The sequence below is a fragment of the Gopherus flavomarginatus genome, chromosome 10 (assembly GCF_025201925.1).
Source record: "Gopherus flavomarginatus isolate rGopFla2 chromosome 10, rGopFla2.mat.asm, whole genome shotgun sequence".
Taxonomy (NCBI): Eukaryota; Metazoa; Chordata; order Testudines; family Testudinidae; genus Gopherus; species Gopherus flavomarginatus.
This window is the reverse complement of record NC_066626.1, coordinates 17,573,219-17,596,958: the sequence shown is the minus strand read 5'-3', so window position 1 is coordinate 17,596,958 and position 23,740 is coordinate 17,573,219. Positions and strand designations below refer to the sequence as shown.

The window sequence follows — 23,740 nt, the reverse complement described above, 5'->3', positions numbered from 1 at the left end:
TTGCTCCAGCGAGCGACAAGCGGAGCCAGGGGAATTGCTTTGGAATGTTCACAGCTGTTCGCTTGAGGAGAGAGGGGAGTCCGTGTTGAGCCGCTGCTTATGTGGTCTGAAGGCTATTTAGGAGTGCATAATTTGCATTTAGTGAGTAAGAAAGGGGTGGGGGAAGGGGTCAAAACTTTTAAAATGATTGAAGGTAGGTGCTCTGTATCTTCCAGTCCTTAGAACTTGCAAGGCAGGGAGCTGAGAACAGTGTCAGCTCCAAAAATCCACTCTCTGTCTCCTCCACGCTCCCTGTCACACTCCACCCCACCCCCCTGTTTTGAAAAGCACGTTGCAGCCACTTGAATGCTGGGATAGCTGCCCACAATGCACCACTCCCAACAGCGCTGCAAATGTGGCCACACTGCAACGCTGGTAGCTGTCAGTGTGGCCACACTGCAGCGCTTTCCGAAGACAGCTGTAACTCCCAGCGCTGTACAACTGTAAGTGTAGCCATACCCTAAGAAAGGAATGTAGAGACCTGCTTCATTGTAACTGAATGATGCCATTAACTATGTAGGAGAAATTCAAAGCCCTGGACTCAGTTCTTGGCATATAAAAAGCTTTTTGGATCAGTTTAACATAAGATGTCATGGTTACTGTCATTTAACATTGATGAGATCTTCTGTTACCTGTAACACTGTTATATCTCCGGTATTGTCAATATGACTTATCTTAAAGAGTCTTCTCCTTTTAAGAATACAAACAATAGAAATTATGCACTGTCAGTATTATACAGTTTGTAAGTGACATTTAGGTGCCAAAGTGATAGATGTCTTAGAAGAAACGCTTTTTAAAAACATTTTTTCTTTCAGTTTAATGATGTAACTTTTTAAGGGACTGATGATCTAATGATACGTTTTTCAAAAGCACCTAAACGATTTAGGTGCTGAAGCCCCAGTCACTTTTCCAGTGACTCAGGTGTTTTTCAAAATTTGACCCTATCTACAAAACTGTTCTAATGGCGCCATTGACTCTAACTCTGCTATGTATCCTCTGGCTAACGGCCAAATCAACTGACAAAGATCTGACAAAGAAATCTTTTAGCAAAATGGATTCCCTCTATGCTGAGGCCCACATGTTTAGCAGCTCTCTTGTAAAGAAGTTCTTGTTGTAGCAGATTATCAAATAATTAAGGTGCTTCAGAGATTGACAGGGAAGAAATAGCTGAATGATTTAAAGTGTTATATGAACATGAATCACTGCACTACATAATTCTGAGTGATAAAGGCAAAGGTATCAATTCAGAGTTACCAGATATTAGGAAAGTTAGAGATAATTTCAAATGTGTGTTTCATTTTTAAAAGAAAGTAATAGAAACTGCGATCATGATTTATCTCCACTTGGGGGCAAAATTGTAAATATTTTTTTGCAATTAATTTTTCATTCAGAGAAAATAGAAATTATGTTCAGAAATGAGAAGAATGTTCCCAGTTTTTTTATAAGCCATTGCTTGTCTGTATTACACACTGTACCCCTAATTCCTACTAGATACATGTACTATCAGGTTGAGAAGATGAGAGTTTTTTTAAGTTACCGAGTAGAGAGAGATACAACTGTGCAGGAAAAACTTGGATAAAGTGATCAGTAAAGAAAGCAGGTCACCTTTTGGTTGTGGTCCTCCAGGCATGTTTCACTGTCCCTCCCCCCCCATTTTTTCTCTTATCTGTGACCAGGGCCGGCCCACAACAGTTTGGCATCTGAGGCGGGGAGTTCAAATGACACTCCCATGCCCCCTCGCTTGGGCCAAAACTTTGAAAGGTCTCAAATCTGTCTTCCTCCAGCACAGCACTCAACCATCTCTGTGCATCTGCAGCAGAGAAGATACATATGCACTAGCAACAGATAGAATTTTCTACACTCCGGGTAATAGCGCCCCTCCCCACCCCCAGTCTGGCACCTGAGGCGGCTGCCTCAGTTCACCTCATGGTAAGGCCAGCCCTGTCTGTGGCCTATGGCCCTGTAACAGCCTCCCTAGGTATGCCAGATATATGACTGAAGGTTTTGTGCTATTGTATGCATTTCTGCATCATCTAAAACATTGTTTCCATAAATCAACTGATCTAATGTTCTGCTTGAGTGATATTATAATTGCCATGATATTATGTCTGTTGTTAGAGGGCCCGAACATGTATCTAGGTCAGGTGCATTATGGGTAATTAAATCTGATCAGTGTCTTCAGTTTCCATTACTAGATGGGTCTGGCAGACAATCAAAGTGCTTGGTGGTGGTGGTGAGGCATTTCATACTATGGGTCTTTTCTTCTTTTGACTGGTGCTCCTTCCCGTATAGCCTCCTCTCTGGATAGAGTTATCCAGTTACAGTTCAGTTACTCTCACTGTCATGACGATTGCCTTTAAGTTATGGAGCACAAAATAAGTGCTACCCATATTTATCAGCTTGATGAATCTGTGTATATAACTATAACCAAATTTAGTTTAATAGTTATCCAGTGGGGTTTTTTTTTTTTGCCTGGCTATTTACTCTGTTGGACTCTCTTTTTGGTCAAGTACAGAATTGCCCTACTTGGAGTAATCAGGAGTTCAGTTAAATAGCTATTCACTGAGTGTCTACAGGATGACAGTGGAGAAAGAACTTGTCGCTATTCAATTTATCACATGCCTGTCTAAGGGCTATAATTGGCAGGTGTTGCTTGGAAGAGAAAGTGTGTTATTGTGATCAGCTCCCAAGGAGAGGCATCCGTACATCAGAGATATTGGACTGTACATCTTTGTAACTTGGAAGTCTTTGAGATAAAATGTTGCCAGTGATAACTGGGGAAAAAAAAAACCTATAGAAAAACATCTAGTCATTTCATCCACTCTGCAACGTGCTCACCGCCCATTGTTATAACACCAGGCTTGCAAGTCCGGTAGCGATTTTGAAAGCAGTAAAAGAATATTTGAAGAGCCAGACTACACTTGTCTGTAATGCAGTTGGAAGACTGTCCAGAGCCACTTGATATGGGGAAAGGTATTTGAAAACTGTAGGAGGAAGGAGGTACTAATCTAGTACTAATGGCGATGGGAGTGGCTGGTAATTACAGACTAGGAAGTTGAATTTCCATCTGAGGGAGAGGTCTGGGATAATATTACTAGGGATGAAAAAGGAGTGGCCCAGATGGAAACAGATGCTTAGGCTCTTGGCAGCATGCGCTCATTCTGGATGGATTTGGTCAAACAAACCTGAAAATGGGAATTAAACATATTGATGAAGGCCAGGCAGTACGTCGTGACTCACCTGGATTCACCTGGGAGAAGAAGAAAAACTGAAAAATATAAATACAGTGTCAGTGCAAACAGATAGCTCTAGAATTTGGTGGTAGGAAGAGGCCAGAAAATCATCATTAAGAATGATAAGGCCTAGATGCTCAAAGGTATTTAAGTGCCTAACTCCCATTGAAATCAAATGCTGTTGAGCAGTGTTTCTTAAACTAGGGTGGCTGCTTGTGTAGGGAAAGCCCCTGGTGGGCCGGGCCAGTTTGTTTACCTGCCCTGTCCGCATATCTGACTGATCACGGCTCCCACTGACCATGGTTCACTGCTTCAGGCCAGTGGGGGCTGCTGGAAGTGGCACAGGCCGAGGGACTTACTGGCTGCCGCTTCCAGCAGCTCCTATTGGCCTGCAGCGATGAACCATGGCCAGTGGGAGCCGCAATCGGCCGGACCTGCAGACAGGGCAGGTAAATACACCGGCCCAGCCTGCGAGGGGCTTTCCAAGTGACGACCCCAGTTTGAGAAGCACTGCTGTTGAGAATCTGGGCCTAAGTCTCTATCTGCATGATTATTTGCTTGTAAGCTAATTGTAAGACAGGAAAGATAGTTGATAAAGTTGAGGGCACAGTCCCATTGCAATATCAGTAAAATAAAGTTTCATGCAGCAGTCATATTGCTGAGCCCTATTTCTAGAGCAGTTCACCTTGGCTTACAAGTCAGTGAAGGTGAACAGCTGACTCAGTTACATGTATCAAAATTTCAGCCTCAAAACAATGTAGAGCTAAATTTTCAGGTTTGGGTGCATAAATGTAAGTGTCTGTATCAATATTTAGGGTCCTAAATAGCTGTTTTTGGCACCTAACAGATGATTTGGACACCCAAATGAGAGTTTAGGTGCCTATTACAGTTGTTTAGATGCCTCAGTTTAGGCACCTCCAACTTGTAGACTTAAGTCATCAGTAGTGCTCAGATACGTAGCATTTATCTGTGCTCGGTGAAGAAGATTACAACTTTGAGTACGGACTTTGCAATGAAATAAACAATAGAACCTTCCTTCTCTTTTTGTGCCATCCCCCATGGCATTATGTTAATAATAATCTTGCTGGTGTTTTTTCACTACTGTTACTTGCTGAAACCAACAATTATAGTAGATCCCATGATAGATAAGGGGCATCAAACTTTTAATGAGATGAACAAAATGTTTCTTGATTTACATGGTGTCAACATAAGCCATACAGTGACACGCTTCACATTTGTTTGATTCAATGTGCACTGGAAGCTATAAGCAACTGTGTGCAATGTAGACATGATTTGGCCTTCTGAAAGAGATGTTGACCCACACAAAACCACCACTGAAGATCAAAACCTCAGAGTTATCCAGAGTACGGGATTTTGAAATAGAAATCCATTCTGACAGCCTGTGTTTAAAAGTAGAATTAAGGGGCCAAATGCTCAGCTGACGTAAATCAGCACAGTGCAACGCTGGTTTACATCAGCTGAGGAACTAGATCAATATCATTTTCACACTCTAGGAGTGTCTGTTGTGTTTCAGTGGGACTAGGAGTATTATGACTGGGACAGTGTTGAGTAACCTACATGGTAGTTCCAGAATACTTGGTTATGGATGCTTAAAATTTCCAAGTTATTTTCTTTTAAAAGTATCTTTAGCACAGCTTGATCAAGTAATGCTCCTCCCATTTATGCTCTTTGACATGGCTGCTGTTATGTAATCACTTCAAATTGCCTCAGCCTGTCTGCATCTTTCGTCCCTCTGCCCTCTTGGGTGAGTGTTATTTGTCCTGTCAGAAGACCTATGTCCTGAATCAATAAATCTTCTGTAATTTCTGTAATTATAGTCTAATTTTGTTAATATTGCAGTTACACATGCTGCTTCTAAGCCCTTTCACCCCAAACCCATTAAAAGATATACTTCCAAAGAGATTATTCTGCATGGCCTGTAAAAGAAACTGAAAGTGTTATGTACCATTGCAAGTAAAATGCTGTATTCCATAATTTGTATGCAACACTCCGTTTTCCTTTGTTAGGGACCGAGACATCAGTCTTGCAAGCTGATATGCCTCACTGAAGCCAAAGGAATTGCTAGTGTGAGTAAGGACTTCTTTCATGGGTAAAGGTTTGCAGGGTCTGGCCGAATTTGGATAATTGTTTCAGTGGTTAGCTTAGGACTTTAGGGTAAAATTTTCAAAAGCACCTAATATAGGTGCCTAACTCCTCATTAAAATTATTCACCTTGTCTCATTAAAATACAATGGCAGTTCCATGCTGAACACCCCAGGTGCTCTTGAAAATGTCACCTTTAAAAAGGAAGAAGAATTAACTCATAAATCTGTCATTTCCGAATACACCAGAGCAAAGTCTTCATACCTGTAATCATAAAACAGTATTTTGAATCCTAAGGAGAGAGTACTACCGGGAGAGTCCATTCAAAACCACCCATTATGTCACGGACTGATTGACATTCTTTTAACAAAAGGTATATCCTTCCTTGTTCTCTGTTTTATATCTTCTTTCAAATATTATTTCTGAATGAGGTATTTTTTAAAAATGGATTGGCAGTTGCCTGCACATTAAAAGTTAATATCCAATAAATCAGATTTCAAATGATTTCATAACCAGATTTGAACTAGTTTGCCTTTTTGTTATATGTGAGTGGTTATTGGGTGTGTACACCCTGAAGGTCTAATTATGCATTCCAAACACCCTAACTTAACTCTAACCCTCCGCAGTATTTGTAATAGGCTGTATCTGTCTCACTGTTCCTTTTCATTTATGATCCTTTTAGCCATTGAACATTATGAACAGTTTTTTTCAGATAAAAAATGGATTCTCTTATTAAAACGGTTAATTGAAAATTAAGTTTCCATTTTCTTAATGAACTCAAAGTCACATCACCTTCCACATAGGCTTCAGGATGGCAGCAAAATAGCTTGGGTAACCGGTCAGCACCAAAGACAGGGAAAGTGCCTCCTCTCTCATATTATTGTGTAAAATGTTATACATGGATCCCTAATGCACAGACCTCTGCCATGCCTGTATAATATATTACACACCCACAACCTACATTAAAAGAACATTTTTAAGGTTACAAAGTCAAACACTCAGAAGTTAGGAACTGCCAGAATTATAGTTGCCTGTGCAACCTTAATTCAATCCCTGTGTGTGTATTATGATACAGTATTTAATTACGTGAACACAGACTGTTTTTAACACAGGACCCTGACTTCATTCAGTGCACAGAATGGACAGTGCTCACTTAGCAGCTATACTATATTTTGTTTGCTCCTTTGTTGTCTGGTGTGTGCTTTATTGCTTACTATTCAAACCCTGCTGTGGAGACTGAATTACTAATTTCTGCACAGGCTTTTCTATGGCACTCATATTATAGAATCCAAGTGCTTCACAAATATTAATGAATTTATCTTTACAACACCGCTGTGAGGTGAGGGGGTGGTATTATCCCCATTTCACAGAGAGCAATCTGAGTCAGAGAGATTAAGGTTAAAAGTACATAATAATTTTGGGTGCCTAATTTGAGATGCCCAGGACCTGGTTTTTCAGAATTCTTAGCATTAGCTAGCACTTTATATGTTCAAGCACCGTCCCCTTTGACTTAGTGATGAGTACATCTGTAAATCAGACCGCAGGGTCTCAAGTGACTACCTGTGAAAAGTTTGGTTTAAGTGACTTGCCCAGCATCATATAGGAACTTGGTGACACAGGCAGGGATAGAAACTGGTTCTCAAGGGCACCGTTCCTATTGCCTTTGTCATCCTTCTTCCTGCAATCCCCTTGTTTACTTTATACCTTGCAACTCGGAACCACTGGTGCCTCTCCCCAGCTAAGGGGGAGGGCCTTTAGTTTTGAGTGGGCTTGGGCCTGCTGTTTTCCCTGGATCTACAATAGGTAAACACTTTGCAACATTTGCAACAAATGAGGCAAGTGTCCTGCGGGCAACAGTCTCCTTCAATACACAGCCCTGATTCATCCCCAGAACAGGTCCATCCTGTGCACTGAATGAGGCAGGGGCCCTGTGGAAAAAATATTATGTGATTGTGCAATTAAAGACTATCATAATGCATACGCAGAAGGCATTTCCTAACTTTTGAGTGCTTGACTTTACAATCTTAATAATGTTTTAATGTAGTTTCTGTAGCTTTTTAGTAGTTTTTACAATTTTTATATATACATACACACACCCCTAAATGCAGAATTTTAATATTTCAGTATTTGTGGGTGTAAATTTCATTTATTAGGTAAAATAATATGTTTTGCTTCAAGTGTCTGGAAGCAATTTTTTTAAGACTAACACTTGAAGAGAGAGATTTGAGTTTTAATTTTTAATGGTGTAAAAGGAGAGGAGAGGTCATTGGATACTTAAGTATAGATACATAGAAATGTTGAGTAGGCTTGGAAGGAATTCTATTTTTCATGTTTTTATAATTTTGACAACTAACGTTGATGTTTATATGTAATCATTTTAAAAGATATTTATTTAAATGTTCACAGTCGCGAGAAATTGGGTGGGGGAAGTTCACACAGTAAGGCCACGTCTACACTACAGCATAAAATCGAAATTATTAAAACCGGTTTTATAAAACTGGTTTTATAAAATCGATTTTACGCGTCCACACTAGGGCACATTAATTCGGTGGTGTGCATCCATGGTCCTAGGCTACCATCGATTTCCAGAGCAGTGCACTCTGGGTAGCTCAGTAAAAGAATGAGACCAATAACTTCGATTTCCGTCCACACTAACCCTAAATCGATATAGTAATATCGATTTTAGGGTTACTCCTCTCGTTGGGGAGGAGTACAGAAATCGATTTTAAGAGCCCTTAAAATCGATTTAAAGTGCCTTGTAGTGTGGACGGGTACAGCGTTAAATCGATTTAACGCTGTTTAAATCGATTTAACGCTGTAGTGTGGACCAGGCCTAAGTGTTTAATACCGGTATTATAACACGTTATACACAATAAGGTGAGACTTGAATAAGTTCTCAAGCAGAATTTTTTGTATTTGCCTATGTACAAATTTCCGTTATTATGGATTGGTAATATTTTTGTGTAGATTTGTGTGTCTACAGTGAAATCAACGCTTACTAAAATTTATGAATAAAAATTGAATTCTTCCATGCCTACCTATAAGCAAGTGTCTACTATATTCATGCAGATGCACTGAGATGATCTTCCAGATTTCTCCACTGAGCTCAGTTCTGACCTGAAAGGAGAATGTCTGTCTGCAGGAGTATCTCATTTACAACTTCATCATGAACAGAGCATCATGGCTTAAGAGTTTTCAAGCCAGGCTACCACTGAAAAGGACAATCAGATATTTTGATTGCAATGCACAATTGATGATACGTTTATGCCTCCCATTTACTAACATGTAGTGTTTTGCATTTGTTTTAAGTCTATTTTTAATTATGTCGGCTGAAGGGCTTCCAACTTGTTAATTGTACATTGCAAATCTGCCAGGATAATTTATTTACAAAAAAATAATTCAAAAGATGTATGTCGTCTGTTAAGAGAAAATCATGCGCCATTAATTATTTGCTGATCACCAACAATGTGTTCTCCATTGTACAAAGCAGATATATCAAGTCAGACAGTGCTCCAAAAAGCTTATGGCCTAGAATATATTCTTTTCCTTTTATCTTCATTAGCCCAGAACAAAAATTCTCAAATCCAAAAACCTGTCTTGTTAGTGGGAAGCTGTCCTGTTTAATGCAAAACAATCAGGGCCGGCTCTACCATTTTTGCTGCCCCCCCAAAAAGGCCGCTCGGACTGCTACCTGAACTGCTGAAGCCAAAAAAAAAAAAAAAAAAAAGCCGCCTGGACTGTGCCGCCCCAGGAATGGATGGAATGACGCCCCTTAGCATGTGCCGCCCCAGGCATATGCTTCCTCCGCTAGTGCCTGGAGCCAGCCCTGAATACAATACTTAAACAAATGACTGACTGAAAAAATACATTGATTGGGGCAGAAGTAGTATAGTGCTGCTTTGCCAGCTCCTAGAGATTAGGACTAAATTCTCAGCTGGTGTAAATCAGCATAACACCATGGAAGTCATGGAGCTTCACCAGTTCACATCAGCTGAGAGTCTAGCCCTACACGGGGATTCAGGATTGGTAATGTTTCAGGACCTGATTTTGCAGGTCTAATCTTGGCAACAAGGTCAGTCACAAGGGTCAGGAAGAGTTTTTCCTTGCAGTTATAGCACTACACAATTGGCTGGGTGCGTCTCTGTGTGTGAATGGGTGCTGGGTTCACTTTCAGAGGACAAATTAACTCTTGGTTACTGCCGGAAGCATGATATTGGACTGCACAGGCCAGTGATTTAATCCAGCCACTGTTAAAAAGTCAGTATTTGCCAAGAGGTGCTCCTGATTTCCTTTGTTTAGAATACACGTTAACTGTGGGAAAAACTGTGGTTTCCATTGGCAAATGTCCTATTTAGCGTGCTGTATGTTCCTGTTGTATGATGCATCATTCAAAATGCACTTAAAGTTTGGGAATGTTTGTCATGGTGGTTGAGATTCCTATTCACCTATTTTGAAGAGAGACACCCTATTGGAGTCTGTTAGCCTTGTAGTGTGACCAGAATCTAACTTGAATAATTTCATTAAGAAGAAAGCATTTCCCAGACTAATCCTTCACATTTGTGGCATTTAGAAACTTTATGGAAAACAATGGATCTCCAATTTGGAAACCTGTAATTGGACCTCATTCTTAAAAATGGAGTCATTTGGCTCTTGCTTTGTTTCTGGGTTGCTTTAGTTTAGTTTTGCTTGATATATTTCCATAATTTGGCAGTTGCCTAAAGGAAATGGCTTAAGGTATTTGGTAACAATTTTTTCTCAACCATTAGGCCTTTAATTGGGGCCAGAGTTACTGGCCTTGAAAGGTTGTGCAGCTCTTTTGTGGATTTTTTTAAATAAGTGCCTTTAGCATCAGTTTGTTGAACTCTGGAGCAAAGTTCCGTTTGATTCAGTGATCAGTGGGATATAGGTTATGATTGCTAGCAATCTGAGGGCCTGATGGTATAAGGTTCAAACCAAATGGATGAGAGGCAGAGTGATCCTCTCAGCAAGAAAGGTGCAGTATTATTATTTTTAAGAATTTTGTCACAGCCATTGGGGAAATATTGAATAGGAGGAAAATCTGGACTTCCAACATGTAAGAAAGAGCTTGCCTGTTTCCTACATTAGTGCCTTTAGGGTGTGAGAAATCCCCAAAACATTTAAGGGACTTGTGCTCACTCCAGACAGAGGATTTCCTATTGTAATGCACCATTGTATCCCTGTCTGGGGTGCTTCGTTCCACAGCATGTTGCACAGGGCAAGGGGGAGAAAGGAGAAGTAAAACCGCGTGGAAAAACATCCCTTGCCAAGGGTCTCAGATGAATCGAGCATTTTGGAGTTCTTAAAAGGCCTGTGAGTGCTTTAGCTATATCCTAATTAAGCAAGTGAGGTAACTCTCTGCCTGAGTAGGCTATAAAATGTAAGGTTTCCCTCCCAGCAGGGCACAGGTTTATGTACTTCTGCCAGCCAAAATGGGGAGACAATGGGAAATTGCAGCTTGAAGGGAATGTTTTATCAGGATTAGGGGATTTTTTTGAGAGCAAAGAAATTTGTAGTTCCTGTTGAGATAACAATATTGCCCTTTAATGTGAAACAAAATAAGGGTTGGATTTTCACTTCATTCCTAACTTCATTTTTGCTTAGATCTCCTGTAAGGCCAGAATCAGTTTGTCTCCTTTGAGTATCCAAATAGCATCCAGCACACTCACAAGTAGCTCTCTTTCTTCTGTAGAGGAGGAAGGATGGTCCCGTTAGGGCACTGCCCTGGAACCAGGGCCAGTGCAACCATTTAGGCGACCTAGGCAGTTGCCTAGGGCGCTGGCATTTGGGGGGCGCCATTTTCTTCGGCAGCGACTGCGGCGGCCGGATCTTTGGCTGCCCCAGTCGCCTCCGGCATTTAGGCGGCGAGAGCTAGGGCAGGGGAGTGCAGGGAGGGCCGCCTGCAGCAAGTGAGGGGGGGGTGACATGCAGGGGAACTCCCTGCCCCAGCTCACCCCTGCCCCGCCTCCTCCCCGAGCACGCCGTGGCCGCTTCACTTCTCCCGCCTTCCAGGCTTGCGGTGCCTAAGCTGATTGGCACCGCAAGCCTGAGAGGCAGGAGAAGTGAAGCAACCATGGCGTGCTCGGGGTGCTCGTGCTCGTGCTCGTGTGCGGAGCAGGGGTGAGTTGGAGGGGGGGTGCCTCAGGGAGGGGGATGGGAGCTGCCGCAAGGGGGGACACCTCAGGGTGGAGGGGGGGAGCTACCATGGGGGGGCATCTCGGTGGGGGGGGAGCTGCCATGGGGGGGACCTCAAGGTGGGGGCACGGGGGGGAGGGCACAAGGTGGAAGTCTCACCTAGGGTGCAAAACATCCTTGCACCGGCCCTGCCTGGAACATAGACATCCTGTGTGACCTGGGGGAAGTCACTTATCTTCATATCCTCAAAGGTATTTGGGTGTCTAATTCCCATTGATTTCACTGGGGTTAGGTGCCTAGATCTGGGCTTTTGTCTCTCTATGCCTCAGCTAACCATCTATAAATGGGGATAATGAGTAACAGTAGGGGGAAATTAGTATGGGGAAAATTAGGTTTAGATTTTGTAATCTCCCTGATCACTCAATAACAGACCTAAAGAGGCAATTCTTCAACCAAAAAAACTTCAAAAACGGACTCCAACGTGAAACTGCAGAACTGGAATTAATTTGCAACTGGACACCATCAAATTAGGCCTGAATAAAGACTGGGAGTGGTTGGGTTGTTACAAAACCTAAACCTAATTTCCCCCATACTAATTTCCCCCTACTGTTACTCACACCTTCTTGTCAACCCTTTGAAATGGGCCACGCTCATTACCATTGCAAAAGTGATTTTTCCTCCATTGCTGTGCTACTGTTAATTGAATTGTCTCGTTAGACTGACCTCCCACTTGGTAAGGCAACTCCCATCCTTTCATGTGCTGTGTATTTATACCTGCTACTGTGTTTTCCACTCCATGCATCTGATGAAATGGGTTCTAGCCCACGAAAGCTTATGCCCAAATAAATTTGTTTGTCTCTAAGGTGCTACAAGGACTCGTTGTTTTTGCTGGTACAGAGTAACACAGTTGTCACTCTGAAACCTGTCACCATGTAAGGTAGAACAGGAGTGAAAACTTGTATTTTTTCTCACTGTAGTCAGTAGTTCGCACCTTCAGTACATACAGGGAGCAGATCTGTTAAGTTAGAAAGTGTCATTGTTACATACTGCATGCACTTTTCCAAGTGATACTTCATTCATTTAATTGCTTGATGGTGTATATCCTTTAAGAGGCACGGTTCCCATTGCAGTCAATAGCAAAACTGCCACTAATTTTAAGGGTGCTGGATCAGGCCTTGTGAATAATTATTTTTGATACACTCCAATAATTCAGTTTTTGCAAAAAGAAACCAAAGATACATTTCAAACATCCTTTTCATTACCCCAGAAATAAGAACAACCTGTTTCATTGCATGATGCATTGTGGTAAACATATGAGTCAGAGCCACAGCTGGGTTAAATTGTGTAGCTTGCCTACTGGATTTCACTGGAGCTATGCTGATTTCTACTAACTGGACTTGTTGCCTTTAATATTTTATCTTGTGAAAGAGAAAATAGGTTCCAGTGAGTTCTGTAAGTCTCATCATTGAAAGTTGCACATCACATTTTGGATTGTAATAAAACTAGTAGTTTAATAGCATTATCGGGTCCTGTTTCATAACTAGGGCTCCTAAATGTTACAGTCATATGTACTGACATTCCACTTTCCCTGGGGGTGCTTGACCCCTGCCCCGCCCCAGGCCTTGCCCCCACTCCATCTGTTCCTCCAGGGCTCCTGCCCTGCCTCTTCCTGCCCCTATTCCCTCCCTCCCCGCGCACGCCCCACCCTTGCTCCTCCCCTTAGCCCCCAGTGCCTCTTGCTCGCCACTAAAGAGCTGATCTGCAGTGGGAGGGAGGGAGTGGAGCTGATTGGTGGGGCCATCGGCAGGCCAGATGGCTGTGTGTGTGTGTGTGGGGGGGGGGGGGTTAATCAATGGGACCGCTGTGGATGCTCCAGTCCTGGAGTACCTATGGAGTCGGTGCCTATGGTTACAGTAATACAAATAATAAATAATATCAGCATTTGTAAATGGATATGTATTGTATCTGTGGCCTTACTCTTAGAACAATTTAATAGAAAATTGAACCCTCTAGAAGTGGAATATTAGAAAAAGAATAAAGAAAACTACAAATGAAAGGAGTTGATATATAAAACATTGTCAATAGCTTTTTTCTGATGTGCTAAAATCAAACCTGTGTGTGCCACAAACTTTCCTCTGTTCACCAAAACAATGCAAATGCAAATATGACTTGAAAATTATATAGACAAGTAATAGATTTAGAGGACTTGATGCTGATCTTAATTTCACCAGTGTAAATCCAGAGTAATGCCATTAAAATAGGGAGAGTTACAAGGGAGCACATTCCATGCAAATAAGAACAGAATGTTTATGTAAGGTGAGATTTCCAAAAGTGCTTAGTGTTGGCCTAACTCTGCTCCAATTATAGTCAGTGGGAGTTTTACCATTGACTTCAATGAAAGCAGAATTAGGGCAACACTGATCATGCTTGAGAATTTTTACAAGAGTAATCTGGAAATCATAGAAAGTTTTAAACAGAAAGAGGCAGTAGGGCTTTCTTACTGACAGCTTACTGTGTGAAAAGTTACAGATCATGTGAATTTCTTTCCCTAAAACTGAGAGATTAATGTTTAGGAAGTAAATTTTCAGTGTAGCATACAGGAAACCAAACTCTGAGCTCCTATTAACAATATAATGTTGTGCGTCTCATCTGTTTTGCACTTCAGGGAAAATGCTCCAAATATCTGTCATGTTACTCAGTTCCTTCAACTCAGAGCTATGCTGTTACAGATTGTTCCTTATGTGTGGACAATCCAAATTATTTTGTAACATTCTTCACAACCTGTAAAAGTTTGAGGAACTCAGAGAGGCTAATGAAAGTATTGAGGTAGTTGAGAATATCGTTCCCCCAAACAGAGTTAAAGTTGTGCTCCCAAGGAAATTCTGGTTTAAAAAAGTAACAGAAGATGCATTTATTTTATTTCAACATAGAACTCTGTGTGTGTCTGGCTGTCACAGTGGGCTTCAGACATGAACCTTGGTCAGACATGAACCTTGTGAATTAGCCTTGTGTATTTTCTGGGAAAGGGCATTTTGAGTACATTCTTTCCTCATTCCACTTTGTTGTTTGACTGAGGACAAAGCAGTCTTGGACATTTCCACGGCTAGCAAGAGGCAGATGCAGTCTCTCTGTGAAACTTGTGGTGATCTGAGTCCACCTCAGTTGCAGCTGATCGCATTGCTGATCGTATCTCTACATTTGTCACAAGTTGGTACCTGTGTTTGTCAGTCTCTGCAGTGAGAAAAAGGGCATGGAGAATGAAGAGGTATCCCCTCCAGCACCTGACTGAGGCCCACCGATGGACCTTGTTGAGGGAATCTTGCACTGCTGTTGCCCATGCTGGATAGATGGAAGACTTCAACCACCAGAGCTGTCATTCTAACCTCTCTCTCATGTAGTTCACGCAAAAATGATAGCATTGCCCAATTTGATTTAAGGGAAGGAGGGTCAGAATTCAGTATAGGTGTGTCCTTTAAAAAACACCTCTAATTTTATTAGTCACCATGTGGGGGGGGAAAATGCCAACACACAGAGTCGCTAATTGTTTTGCTCTGAGTCAGAGACATTGGTGTAGCCCTGTTTATTAGGAGTTGTTTCCTAAATTTGTACTGGGTGTGCACCAAAAGCCAGTGAGTAAGACCTGTGATTCTTAAAGCCCTTGAGGTGGTAAAAGAAATTAGGGCGTTTCGTTACTGTGAATGAGGAAGGTAGGCACACAGATGCCTGCCTCTTTTTATACTGTGCTCATAACCTTCGTATATAGGAACCACCAATATTCCATGAATTCTATGGTCCTCACCCTCTCAGCAACATCTCAGGACTGAAGTGTCAAACTTCTTGCAGATCCAGCAATATTAGCCTGGACATTTGTCCTTGTCAATGAGTAAACATCTTGTGGACTGTGCCTTTAAGATGCAGTAAATTCAGTTACGTCTCTGTGTTAGCTGCCTCTGTGTCTGATAAAGCGCAAGATAGTAACCAGTTACCAGTTCCTCATCTGAATCCTGACTGGGAGAAGCCTGAGATCCTGGCAGAGGTCGGGGACTACTGGACAGGGTTTGTTCCCATTTCTCATCTGCCTTGCTCAGGAAAGGAAGGTTAGAGGCAACAGGCAGCATTTTTCACTGGCAGTTACTGACTATTTTAGGACAAGAAGTAGCCTTTATAAAGAACTTCAAATCTTTAGTACAGACCACTGCATTTTAGGGTGGGGCCAGTACAGCTGTTGAAGACAAATCTCATTTAGCGAGTCTGGCAGGATTAGAGCTGATTTTCTTCTCAGACATATGGAGTTAACCAATGATAATAGGGTCCCTCCCAACTGACATATTTTAGGGAATGACTCTTCATTTGCTGGTACAGAGAGGAGGGAGGAAGCAGATCAGCAGGTTTTTCCCTCCTCTTGATTATGCCTCTAACCTTGCATCCTCTCACAAGTACTGTCTGTATAATTGACACGTGAAACCGATCTGTTTTTCTTTTCAGTGTTGTCTAATGATTAAAGCAGGAGACAGAGAGCCAGGACTCCTGGGTTCTCTTCGCTGACTTGCTGTGACTTAGGCCAGTCACATGTCCTGCCTGTCACTCAGCATGACCCTGATCCAAAGCCCATTGAAATCAATGGAAAGACTCCCATTAACTCGAGTGTTCTTTGGATCAGGCCCTCTATAAAATGAAGATCTAATAATCCCTACCTCACAGGAGTATTGTGCAATGTAATAACTTTATAAAGAGTTGGAATTCACATTACTATTTGTCATCTTGTCTATCCTCCCCCCTTCTGTGCCTCGCAGTGAAGATTTTAATATGTTTTTGTTCAGTTGTGATGACTAAATAACAAAGACATTTTTGCCACCGGCACACTCTGGCAGTGGTTAGTCATCTGGATAGCAATGCAGTGGTTCAGGGCAGCTGTAAGCATTCCTGCCAGGCCACCTGCTTTTCTTGGATTAAAGCTGGAAAGGAAACTTAGGCAGTGCAATGAAACACATAAATAATATTTAATATGTTGCTTGTATGTATAGTAGCTGCTTTCCTTCCAAGAACGGCAAAGCACTTAATATAATGAATTAAGCCTCATTATATCCATGCAGGGTGGTAGGGATCACTGTGCCCATTTTACATTGCAGGGCCAAGGGAAGTAGGAAAGAGAGAGTTTAAATGACTTCCTCTAGGTCACACAATAGGTTAGTTGTCGAGCCAGGAAGAGCACTTAGGAGTCCTTACTCCCAGTCCCTGCCATTTAAACACTTGGCAATGTTCCTTCCTTAAAGATATTCTGTAGAACTTCTATATGATGCACAATAAGAACCAGCATCTGTAGGTCTTGTCGCATTGAGTTGCCGTTTGTGAATATGTTGCTTTATTTGCCCGTTGGGTTCCCTGAAGTGAGTCAGCTGTCAGTAGAGCGGTCAGTCAGGTCTGCCATTTTATCCACATTTTCTTCATTTGCTGGCCTTTGGTACTTCTTACTTAGTGCTCTCATTACTACCTTTGCTAAACCAGTACCTTGGGCTTGATGTAGCCATAGGGAGAACTGTAACAGGGTGGCCTGCTCCTTTAATGGCCTGTGACTAACCAGCCACATTCAGTCAGCCCTGCCTGTGCCAGTTAGCTGCCTCCCATCCTAAAGGGGCAGCACTAATTGGGGTCAGGTGGCAGCCTGAAACACCTGGACCTCATAAAAGGATTGAAGGAGAAACCCCAGGAAGCAAGCTGGGTTCATGAAGTGACTGGAACTCAGTGCTGTATCCCAGAGCAGAGAGACTGAAAGCTGGGAGCTCAGTTCATCGGATGGGCTGAAGGGAAGCCCAGCTGGGTGGAAGAACTTGTGTGACCCTGGAAGGCGATTGAACTCTGAAAGTGACCCAGCTGGAGGGCAGAGCCATATGAACCCCTGGGAGAGGCAGAAAACCTGGGTGAGGGGAAACTAAGGTAGGGAATTCCTGTTGACCCATGCTCAGCCAGCAGGTGATGCTACAGGGCAGCTATGCCCTATGACAGGGACCTTCTGCACATAGGTCTTCTCTCCATCATGTGGAAGGGAGAGGCTTAGCTTACCTTCCCAGTACTATCCTTGTCCCTCTCCAGACCCCACAGAGCCTGTGCAAGGAGAGGAGGGTGGAAAGTGAGAAGCCAAGGGGAGGAGTGGGTGGAGGCAGGGAAAATGCTCAGAGAGAATCCCTGGAGTGGGGGTGGGAGGACCCTGCCCCCTTACCACACAGCTCTGAGCAGGGCGGAGCTCAGGGGCCCCGCCGGAGCCACGCTGCCGCTGCCAAGGGATGCTACTGGATGCACTGAGGCTCCGGGTGAGGGGGAGCCGGGGGTAAGGGGCTGGGGCCAGGGGGGTTGGCTAAGGGGCAGGGAGTCCCAGGGGACAGAGAGGAGGCAGAGGTTGGGGGGCAGTCAGGGGACAGGGAGTTGGATTGTGGGCATTCCGGGGGTCTGTCAGGACTCAGCGGGGGGTGGATAGGGGTTGGGGCAGTCGGGGGACAGGGAGCAGGGGTGGCGTCCTGGGGTGGTGGTGGTGGGTCTCTGGGGGATGCTGAAGGGACAAGGAGCAGGATGGGTTGGGGATTCTGAGGAGGGGTGGGCAGTTGGGGGCAGGAAGTGGGTGAGGGTCAGATGGGGGCAGGGCCAGGCTGTTTGGGAGGCACAGCCTTCCCTATCCTAAAGCTCATTCAGCAGTTTGAGGCTTGCAGAAGAGCCAAGCTGTTAGCTTTTCCATTAGGGCTACCATCCCTTTCACTTCTCAAATGCCAAATTATAGTCTATATTTAATTTCAGTGCCATAGGGAGATTCATGTCAGGGGAGGGTAGCTTCATTTAAAATTAGACACTGGGGGAGGGATCACATGAGAAGAGCAATATCCTTCCCAACCTTACCAAGGGAGGCCCTCCTTCCCCCTCTGCATTCCATGAGGCTCCAGAGGGGTTAATTCAGTGGTTCTCAAACTTTTATACTGGTGACCCCTTTCACATAGCAAACCTCTGCGACACCCCCCCCATAAATTAAAAACAACTTTTTTTATATATTTAACACTTATATAAATGGTGGAGGCTGACAGCTCGTGACTCCCACTAATAACCTTGTGACCCCCTGTTTGAGAACCCCTGGGTTAATTTAATTTTAGAACCCTGTGTCCATTCACATGCACGTGCTATTTTGAGCATTTCAGTTTTCACAACATAGGCTCATCTCAGATTCTGGAACAAGCTCAAATGCTCAGTTCATGGAGTATGTACATAAGTTATACTAAAGACAAACCCACAGGAACCGTCTCCAGTTTGTGAGGGACCCCATGGAGCCAGTCTCTAGAAAACAGATAAATGCATGATGGTTAAGTCCATTAATGGCTATTAGCCAGGATGGGTAAGGAATGGTGTCCCTAGCCTCTGTTTGTCAGAGGGTGGTGATAGATAGCAGGAGAGAGATCACTTGATCATTACCTGTTAGGTTTACTCCCTCTGGGGCACTTGGCATTGTCCGTTGTCGGTAGACAGGATATTGGGCTGGATGGACCTTTTGGTATGACCCAGTATAGCCATTCTTATGTTCTAAGCTAAATGAACCCAAAGTTATGAAGACAGATATGAGTCAAGGAAGCCAGCAGAGTATCAGAAACGTGGAAAAATCTGACTGGATGGGCTCAGGCGTTTGGTCACAAGCTGAGGTGCTTCAAAAATTTTGCATTTTTTTTAGCAGAATTTTTTTATTGTTTCTTTAATCAAACACAGCAAGCAGCAAATATTTGGCCACACATTTCTGAAACCTCAAACCATATTCAGGTTTTGGCAGACTAATTTCAGCTTTTCAATTAAAAAAAAACCCACAACAAATTTTGAAGGAAAGCAGACATTGTCAGTGATTTTTTTCTGCTTTTTAAAAACCCCTAGTTTTCAATCCAGAAAAAGTTTTGATGGAAAATATTTTCCCAACCCTTTTAATGAGCTTTAGTGCCTTTTAACACTAGCCGATACTGAGAACCAGTGATACTTGTAAAGAAGTTTTCTCAAAACTGGGTTTGTTCCATGATGCACAAGATTTATTTTTCCCAGAGCTGCCTGTGGCGGGGGAGCAAGTGGAGCAATTTGCGCCAGACCCTGCAAGGGCCCCCCATGAGAATATAGTATAGCAATTTTTTTATGGAAGGTGCCCCCAAAATTGTTTTGCCCCAGGCCCCCTGAATCCTGTGGGCGGCCCTGGATCTGCAGTTCCCTGGCATAAGTCAGTGCAACAGAAGGCAGAACTGCTCTGACTTGACTGGCTGCCAACAGTCCAAGTGGGTGAAGCCCAGAAAAGCCCTTGCCACCCCCTCTACATTGGCAACCAGGAACGGTGGTGTCCTCGGAGCTACAAGACAGGCTTCATAACACAGCTGGGTCACCCTATGTTCATATGTTCCTCCCATTATAGCTGCCTATGCCCTTTCTAGAGGTGCTTTACTTTGCACCAGAATAAAGCAGCTGCCTCACAAGGCCTCTGAATCTCCTGTGACAAAGTTCCTCCTCTACCTTGATGGGTCCTGCACTTATTGGCAGATTTGCTCACTTCAGTGATCTCCCCCACAGTCTGGATCAACTCCTCCTGTGTCTGATCAGGAGTTGGGAGGTTTGGGGGGAATCCAGGCCCACCCTCTACTCCAGGTTCCAGCCCAGGGCCCTATGGTTTTGCAGCTGTCTATAGTGCCTCTTGTAACAGCTGTGTGACAGCTACACCTCCCTGGGCTACTTCCCCAAGGCCTCCTCCAAACACCTTCTTTATCCTCACCACAGGACCTTCTTCCTGGTGTCTGATAACACTTGTACTCCAAAGTCCAACAGCAGCACAGCCTCTCAGTCTCAACTCCTTGTACCTCTTGCTCCCAGTTCCTCTCACACACTTCCTCCCTATCTGACTGGAGAGAGCTCCTTTTAAAACCCAGGTGCCCTGATTAGCCTGCCTTGATTGGCTGCAGGTGTTCTAATCAGCCTGTCTGCCTTAATTGGTTCTAGCAAGTTCCTGACTACTCTAGTGCAGACCCTGCTCTGGTCACTCAGGAAACAGAAAACTACTCACCCAGTAGCCAGTATAGTTGCCCTCTACCAGACTCCTGCACCCCACTGGCCTGGGTCTGTCACACTCCTTATAACGTTCAGCTGGACTAAATGACTGTTTAACATTGAAGAGCCTTTTCCTTTAGTAGCTGTAACTGACTGAGGTATTTGTTTTGTTTCAGACTCTGGAAATCTGATCTAAGCTATCCTGTGTGACTGACAACTTTACAGCTACACCAAGAGGTGGGTTTTCAGTTTGTGCTGGTCTAAGATTCCCTCACTCCAGAGCTTGGACAACACTGTACATCCCTGATTTTACTGTGTCTGGTCAACTAGCCAATTCCTATGGACTCCAAAACAAAATGAAGATTGTTTCTCATCGAGTTCTGTGTGCTCGCATGTATTTTGATGGTTTTTTAAATGAAATAATGAGCACATTTACTCAGCCTTACAGTGAGTGGCTTTCTGAAACAGAAGAAACTCTAATGAAAACAAAAACGCACAGTGAATTTGCCAACTTCTTTGTACAGATGTTTCTGTTTTTAGGAGAAATTGTCTTACAGTGTCAATTAACATATCCAAGAGCCAGGCCTACTGAGCACAAGTACTGTAAACTGAATTGACAACAGAGCATTTTTCGATTCTCAAATGTCATATTTTGCCGGAGCAGCTGCCAAGAACATTTACCGCAAAATGAACTGATAGACAGTCTATCAGTTACAACACAGAATTCATTGTCTGAGGTTTCTTTTCTCTCTTTTGCCCATCGGTTTTATTGTGGATGTTTATAGAATATGCTAATGAATCCCAACCGCAGATGCAACCAGAAATGTTAGTCTGTGGAACTTAATGGAGCATCCTATCATTATCTACTAAGAAAAAAATTATATAACAAGGGTGTAGACAATTTTTCATTGGGGGAGGGGCTGGAGTTAAAAAAATAATAAAATAGCTGCTGAATGTTGTTTTTACACTATCTAATTATTGTAGCAGGGACAATCCCCTGATAACTCCCAGTTTGCTCTTTTCAGTCTATGAGAGGTACCACCCTCTGGTGGTCTTGATTGTTTGAAGTCTCTCTCTTTCCCCCAGGGTGTCAGCTGGCTGTTGTAGACAGGGCCAGGCCGAAGGTCTCTCCTGCAGCAGGGTCTAGCTCTGTCTTCCCTGGTTGGGATATGGCTCAGCAAACTGTCTCCTCTCCTTGGGAAGGGGAATTCTGTGTGCCTGGGTGAGGTTCACTGGCTGTGCTTCGCCCATTATTTCTGCAGCCAAGGTGTGTGTGGGGGGGGGGGAGACCTGGATAGGTCCAACCAGCTGCCACTCCAGTGGAGCTGACTCCCAGAGCCTCTTGATTGGCTTGTCTCTTTTGTGGGGAAGAAAGCTCATGGAACTTGTGTGACTTGGGAGGCCAGGCATCAGGGAGCCCCCAGGATTCTTTGCTGTCCTTTTGCATCAGTCCCATCATGACTGTGAGTCAAAGAGCCGCCCACTGCCATCTTATTTGTAGTCATTGCCTTGTCAGAATTTCTGGGTGAGAAAGGAACCCAGGTGGTGAAATAAGCAAAACATAAAAGCAGTTGTTTTCCAGTGTAATCAGCCTATCAGCTGTGGGGTGTTTCCTTTCTTCAGTCTGGTACATTCTAGATTGTCCTAGAAAGAACACACTGAATATAGAAAACCAAGAGGCAAGCTAAATTCTCCAGTTTGCCCAGGGGTTGTGTGTATTTAATTGTGAAATCCTATGCCAGTCTTACTAAGTGAGGAGTGACTGAGTGAAGTACAAACAACATGTCTCTGTTTTCCAGGGGATAAAATGAAATCTTTTAATGCGTTAAGAAATACAGCAGAACCTTATTTATCCAAACCTCCATTATCCGGCCCTCTCTATTAACCTCACCAGGCAGCAGGGCTTGGGCTGTCCGTCCCAGGTGACCGGGTTGACAGCTGGAGCCTGGCCTTGTGGGGCTGACTGCCAGAGCCATGCTAATTCTCCTGATTATCTGAATTCTTTATTCTGATCTTTCCTTGGTCCCAATTAGATTGGATACCTGGATTCCACTGAATTGGGGGGGAGGGGCAGATAAAATTCCCCCCAAGCCGTAGTTGTCCATGCCCATGTATAAGTTCAGACTGCTGTTGGGCCTGATTCTGATGCCACTAAGTCAATGGCAAAACTTTGCATGACTTCAATAGGAGAGTAAGCAGGTATCATTTTTTTCTTTGTTAGCAGCTCTTTGTTGACTTGAACATATGCAGTTAAAACAAGTACTGAACATTAGTCACTGCATGGCATAGGGGCACTTACCTGTCTTTGTAGATGTGCACTGTGGGCCAGGCCCTCAGAAGCTGTAAGTCAGTCTAACACCAATGATTTTAATTTTAAAAGTGCACCGTTGAAGCCAGTCAGACTTTTGCCTTTTACTTTGTGTGAGCAGGTTTGAGCACTGAGGTCCAGATTTTTAAGGGTACTTAGACGTTGCTATCCTGAATGCAGCAACAGCTAAATACCCTTAGAAATCTGTGCCTAAATCCTTGAGAATATGTGTTGAATGTGCTGCCTGCTATTAATAAAACCTAATCACAAATAATAGGTTTCAGTTGACATATCTGATCAATTCATTCACACATTTTGCCGTACTAAACTTATATTACAGTAAGACCTAGAAGTCACAACTAACATGGGGTGGGATGGGATTTTCAAGATGCTACATACACATGTAGTATGAGATAATCCTTAGCCCAAAGATCACACACTGATCTGCTAAGCCTGGCTTCCTTAGGAAACAGGGTGTTTGAAATTGGTTTTGCAGACTTTTAGTTCTACCTCTGTAGGACTTAATAGAAAGAAATGAAAAAATTTGAACATTTCCAGAAATCCTTCTGCTTACTCTGAGCCAGATTTTTCAGAAGTGCTTTGCTCCGCCAGGTGGGGCAAGATTTTCAAAAGTGCTTGGGTCACATTTAAGCATTTAAATGAAGAGCCAAGATTTTCCAAATTTAGAGGAATGTGTGCAGAACATTTCTGAATACCTGGGGGTGGATTATCTTCTTTAGCCCCTTCAATTCCATTTAAAGTCTTCACATGTCCATGCACCTACGCACATGGGGCTATGACTTTTGAAGGTGCATTTGCTAACTTGAATGATGCAGTAAAGGTATGGCAATGGCTTATGACC

At 43.3% G+C, this 23,740-nt stretch overlaps 1 protein-coding gene across 18 annotated transcripts in view; it reads left to right on the top strand.

The window, feature by feature from the left end:
* MAP2 (microtubule associated protein 2) overlaps window positions 1-23,740 on the top strand; it is a 345,989-nt gene that overhangs the window by 42,853 nt on the left and 279,396 nt on the right. For all 18 annotated transcript variants that reach the window (XM_050916086.1, XM_050916091.1, XM_050916097.1 and 15 more), the window contains exon 2: window positions 20,747-20,807. The gene's annotated coding sequence lies outside the window, so the exon portion shown is untranslated. The remainder of the gene's footprint in view (window positions 1-20,746; window positions 20,808-23,740) is intronic.